Here is a 6000-nt window from a genome sequence, read left to right as displayed (position 1 = left end):
TCCCTCCAAATCCCCCCTCCCCTGCCCCCGACCTCCTATGTCGGTAAAGAACACCCCAATCCACCTGGTCACTCAAGCCAAAAGCACAGGGCTTGCTCTCGATCCCCCTCCCTCTCTCCTACCACACTCCATCCATCTACCGTCCTGTTGACTTCACCCCAAATCCCATCCTGAATCAGTCCACTTTCTCCTATTTCCATTATTACTAACCAACCACAAGTCACCATCTGTCGCACCCAGATGAATGGTAGAGTCTCAAAATTGGTCCTTCCGTTTCCACGTTTCTTCACCTATAACCCATTCTCCCCTCGGGAGCAATCCGTTCAAAATAGAAATCAGATCTTAGCTTAGAACCCTTCCAGCACTTCTAATGGCATTTAGAACGTGCCAACTCCTCACCTTGGCTTACAGAGAGTCCTAGAAGATCAAAGCTCCTGCCTTTCTCCGCCTCATCACCATAGGTTGTCCCCCATCACCTGACCCCTTCTTGTCCCGCAAATCTCAGTGGGAAAGTCCCATCTTCAGGGAGACTTTTCTTGAGCAGACTGTCTCCCCCACTTCCCATGGGGTTGAGAGCTCCTTGGGAGTAGGAGCCTCATCTGTCTCATTCACTGCCAAATTCACAACTCCTAGGCCCTCATCAATATTTGTGAAGTGAATGAATACATAGGAACAGTTTGGATCTGGGAGACAAGGGAGAGGAAGTATCAGTGATTTCTGGCCAGATCCAATCCTCAGTCCAGTGACTAGAAACCACTTCCAGAGGCCAGACCCCTCCCAGATTGTTTATTTGTTCACCTGCCAGCAATCACTTTTGCAGAGCCCTGGTTTCTGCTCTGACCTCAACTTGGACCCTTAGTGACAAGTTGTCCAAATTCTTCCTGAAGATTGTTGGCTTCTGTGGACACTGTACCCCGCCCACCTGTCTAAAAGTCCTCAGCTTAAGGGGTGTCTGGCTGGCTCAGTCAGGGGAGCATGCAACTCTTAATCTGATCTCGGGGTTGGGAGTTCAAGCCCCATGTTGGGTGTAGACATTACTTAAAAATAAAATCTTAAAAAACAAAAACAAAAACCAAAACCTCTTCTGCTCCTCAGCTCAAGTTTTTTTCTCCCCCTTCCCTGTCCTGTGAAATTAAATTACAAGTGTTTGCTTGACCTCAAATTCCAAACACACCTGTTGCGTTTGGGCACAATGGAAGGGCATTAGCGTTAGACTGAAATGTGTGCCCTAAATTACCAAAAAATAAAAATTAAAAAAAAAAAAGCTTAGATTCTTCCTTGATCTCTGAAATTTACCGTGGGAAGTACAGAGGTGTCTGCCTGAGTTTCAGTGATATTGTTCAATTCATCATGGCGGTCTCAACATTTGCCTCAAAGGTACTTTGAGATTCTAACACCGGAAAATATATCTTGGAGCATCTTAGACCATATTTAAGAACCGCCATAACTTCCATATGATATGGAGATCTGGTAGAATATATATATCTGCCATGCATCTTCTTTTCAGAATGGTGCTTCTAGAAATGTTCCTTTGGCAAAGCTCTTACTATAACCCACTCATGCAATGTGCACACCACCAACTGTCAACCTTCCATGAAAAATCCATAATGGGCAACATTCTGCCTTTTGAATATGGGCAGGCATCCCTTCCTACCCGTTACATAATTAGACTTGTTCATTGTATATTTATCACCTAATTCTATTCTAGGAATTGAATGTGAGAGGCGATAACTTCCCCCAGTCTTCATGGCTAGGCAGCCAAGCAGCATAAACATGACAAACAATTCAGATGGAACAGCCACAGCTCACAGTAAAATGTACAGGGTCACAGCTGCCTTTGAAGCCTGGCTCTTCTGTGTCTCTCACTGGCGATGGATACCCAGGCTATGTTCTTGCTCATTGACCTTGACTGATGCATCTTGGAAGTGGAACATTTTGACCCGTTCTTATCTGAGACTAGGTTACTGAAGCCTCCTAGTTCCCTTGTTACGGCTGGTGTCCTTCCAGAAAGGATTGCAATCTCCTTTAATAGTTTACCAAACTTAGACTCGAATTTACAGATGAACACGCAAATGCAGCTTCAGCTTTCTCAACCACCAAGTCTTACTTTATCCTAATGGATCAAGCCCACAGCCCATTTATTACAATGGCTTGCCATGTGAGTGTTCTTCTACTTAACAAACGTATATTAAACTCTTTCTTCTTTTACAGTAAACCCTATGCCCTACATGGGACTCAAACTCATGACCCCGAGATCCAGAGTCACATGCTCTACTGACTGAGCCAGTCAGGCATCCCTGTATTGAACCCTTTATGTAGATCAGACACAATTGCTGGTGCTAGGAATGCAAAGATGTAAAGTGATCGATTCATTCATTTAAATAGCATATTTTTAATGAGTACCTACTAAGTGCCAGGAAATGAGGATGTGTAGGTTAATAGGACAGACAGGGACTCCCTATGCCCAAGAAGTTTATGATATAGGGGCGCCTGGGTGGCTCAGTCAGTTAAGCATCTGCTGCTTGATTTAGGCTCAGGTCATGATCTCACGTTGGGGAAATCAAGCCCTGCATTGGGCTCCACATCATGGAGCCTGCTTGGGATTCTCTCTCTCCTCTCTCTGCCCCTCTGCTGCTCGCTTGTGTGTGCACTCTCAATCTGTCTCTCAAAATAAATAAATAAACTAAAAAAAAAAAGTTTATGATATAGTTGGGGAGCCTAGGTGAGTGAGAAAACTAATTTTTAAAAATTTACAAACTATGATAAAAAGGAAACAAATTGTTAACAGAATGATGGGCAAGACTTGTTTTAGACAAGGTAGACAGGAAGGCCTCTCTGATGATGGTATCCTCATCATCTATCACCTGGATAACTACAGTAACTACAATAGCCTTCCAATAAAGTCCCCTGCTTGTGCCACAGGACATTTGCACTTTCTGCGGACAATGCTCTGGTCTCGGCTAACTCCATAATTAGCTCCCTCTCCTCTTTCATGTCATTTACTCAAAAGACATCTTCTGAAGAACACCTTCTATGGTCCCATCCTTACTAAAATTTCACATACACACTTATCATCCAATTCCCCCCTCCCCTTCTCATTTCCCCCTTCTGAGCTTTTTTTTTTCCCTCCTTGCCACTTATAATCATGTAAGTTACAAAGCATAATACGTGCGTAATAAAACACATATTCCTGAACCCACCACCCAACCTAAAAAATAGAGTGATATCAATAGCTACTCCATATATGGCTGCATATTTCATGAAATCCCCAAACCATCAAAAATCTATTACCGATTATGCAAGAATCAAGAAGAAGAAGAAAGTTCTTTATGTATTGATAGGGAGTGAGCTACAGGACACATTATTTAGGTGAAAAAAGCAAAGGGCAGAGCACTGGGTACACTATGCCATCCTTTCCGTAAAAGCGAGATGAAAAAAGGTGTACGTACAGAAGACTTATATGGGTAGAAAATCTATCTGAAATGTTACGTAAAAATTGGTAACACTGATCATCTCTGAGGAGGAGGATAGGGTAGCTGGAGACAGGGATGGGAGCGTTTTTACTCCACATAGCCTTTGCATGTTTGGAATTCTGCGTAACCTGTCGTATTCGTTTCCTGGTGCTGCCATAATTGGGTCCTAGAGGTCTGAGATCAAGGTGTCTTCAAGGTGACTTCTTCTGAGACCTCTCTCCTTGGCTTGTCCATGGCTATCTCCTCATGTCTTCACAAGACCTCCTCTTTGTGGGTCTGTGCCCTATTCTCTTCTTCTCCTTCTCCTTTTTAAATTTCCTCTTCTTATAATAAAACCAGTCATACTGGATTAGGGCCTACCCAAATGACCACATTTTACCTTAATGACCTCTCTGAAGCTCTGTCTCCAGATACAGTCCCATTCTAAGGTACTGGAGGCTAAATCTTCAACATATTAACTTGGTTAGGGGAGGGGAGGATTCAGCCCATAACCTCTATCACAAGAAAGAATGGAAAGAAAATGTAGGAGCGCCTGGGTGGCTCAGTCGGTTAAGTGTCCCACTTCAGCTCAGGTCATGATCTCTCCGTTTGTGGGTTCAAGCCCTGTGTCAGGCTCTGTGCTGACAGCGCAGTGCCTGCTTGGGATTCTCTCTCTCCCTCTCTCTCTCTCTCTCTGCCCCTCCCTCACTCACTGTCTCTCTCTCTCTCTCAAAATGAATAAACTTAAAAAAGTTGTCTTTCACATTATTTTTCATAAAAAATACTATTTATGTTACTATGTAATGAGTTTATTACTATTTTAAAATGAGTAACTTTTTTCCTGATTCCTCAGTTTTAATTTCCAATACAGCAACTATCAATAAATATAATCCATAGAAACAAAAGCTACTTGTGATCCTCAATAATTTTTAAGAATTTGAAGGAATCCTGGGGCACCTGGCTGGCTCAGTCCATGGAACATGTGACCCTTGATCTTGGGGTTGTGAGTTTGAGCCCCATGGTGAGTATAGAGATTGCCTAAAACAAAATCCAAAAAAAAAAAAAAAAAAAAGAATGTAAAGGAATCTTGAAATCAGAAAGTTTGAGAAACCCTGTATTTATTTAATTTTTTAAAGTAATCTCTACACCCAATGTGGGGCTCAAACTCACAACCCTGAGATCCAGAGCTGCCTGTGCCTCTCACTGAGCTATCTAGCTATCCCTCTTCCAACTGAGCGAGCCAGGTATCCCAAGAACCCCTGTTTTAAGTCTTCAAGCTGAAGGAAAAGGGAAAGCACAAATTCAAAATTATGAGTAAGCTTTCACTATTTATTCATTAGTCGCACAAATATTTATGGGACAGGCATTATGCCAGATACTAGTGAAAAATCCAGAGTTCCTTCAAAGAAATAAAACATAATGGGGCAGATATTTGAGTAGGCTTTCCCAGTACTGGATGGCACATGTTACAATAACATCGGTGCATTGAATCATTTAATCCAGTCCCAGAGAATCAGGGTAGGCTTCCTGGAGGAGGAGGCAACGTCTAGGCTGGAACCAAACCATGGGCAGTATGCACCAGACAACGTTCAGTGGAGAGGCCGACTAACTGTCCTGGGACGAAAAGGAAGGTTTCACAGAGGCCAAGATGGGTCGAATCTCATAGTACTTCTTTTCCAACTAACAAAGGGGCCACAAATTCGTAGCCAAATTCCTTGGCAACTTTGAAAAATTAAAGGCCTGTTAGCCTTATTAAGAGTTTACAGTATTTGATTCCTTTACAGTAGCTAAATATCCTCTTGTCTCCAGTGTTGTAATGTTGTAGCCATAAAGTATCTCCACACATAAGGCGATCCATGTGGATGCTTGATTTAAATGTGGCCCTGATGTAACACCTGATACAGGTTTTTTAGTAATTGCCCATTTAGATGGTTTCTCCCTAAGAACATGAACTATTTATCGTTATTATTTTTTTACATTACTAGTTAAATCAATCATGTTGACATTAGAAATCTCTCCCAGAAGTGATGTAAATAAAAATTGCCCAAGAGGACCTTGGCCTTCACCTTCTATCAGACAAGTTCTTATTAGCTAGACAGGGCTCAGAAAACAGAAGGCAACTGAGACAGATGCAGGTGGGTTAGGCATCTCACTTAGGGACAGGACTTTATCGAGTTTATTTAAAGAGGTAAATTTCTCTAGCACACTGTTCCTTGAGGCCTTGGTAAAGAATTCCCAGAGAGTTCACGTAGAGTAAAAACAAAACAAAACAAAACAAAACAAAACAAAAACAAACCCACAACCAAAACAAAAATGAGCTTATTTCTGTTTGGTCACCTGCCACGCCCACCCTTCAGACTCTCAAATCCTTAGCAGAAGGCGCTGCACCTTGGGCAGCTGTACGCAACGTAAGCTTTCCCCAGCCTGCCCATCCCCGTCACGCAGAGTACATCCGGGACGCTGATGGGGCGTGGCTGGGAGGCGGAGTCTAGAAGGAAAGTCCAGGCTCCGCCCACCCGGCGGCGCCCTCAGCCCTGCATGCCCGCCA

Source organism: Acinonyx jubatus, chromosome E1 (assembly GCF_027475565.1).
Source record: "Acinonyx jubatus isolate Ajub_Pintada_27869175 chromosome E1, VMU_Ajub_asm_v1.0, whole genome shotgun sequence".
NCBI lineage: Eukaryota > Metazoa > Chordata > Mammalia > Carnivora > Felidae > Acinonyx > Acinonyx jubatus.
This window is presented reverse-complemented; position numbering follows the sequence as displayed.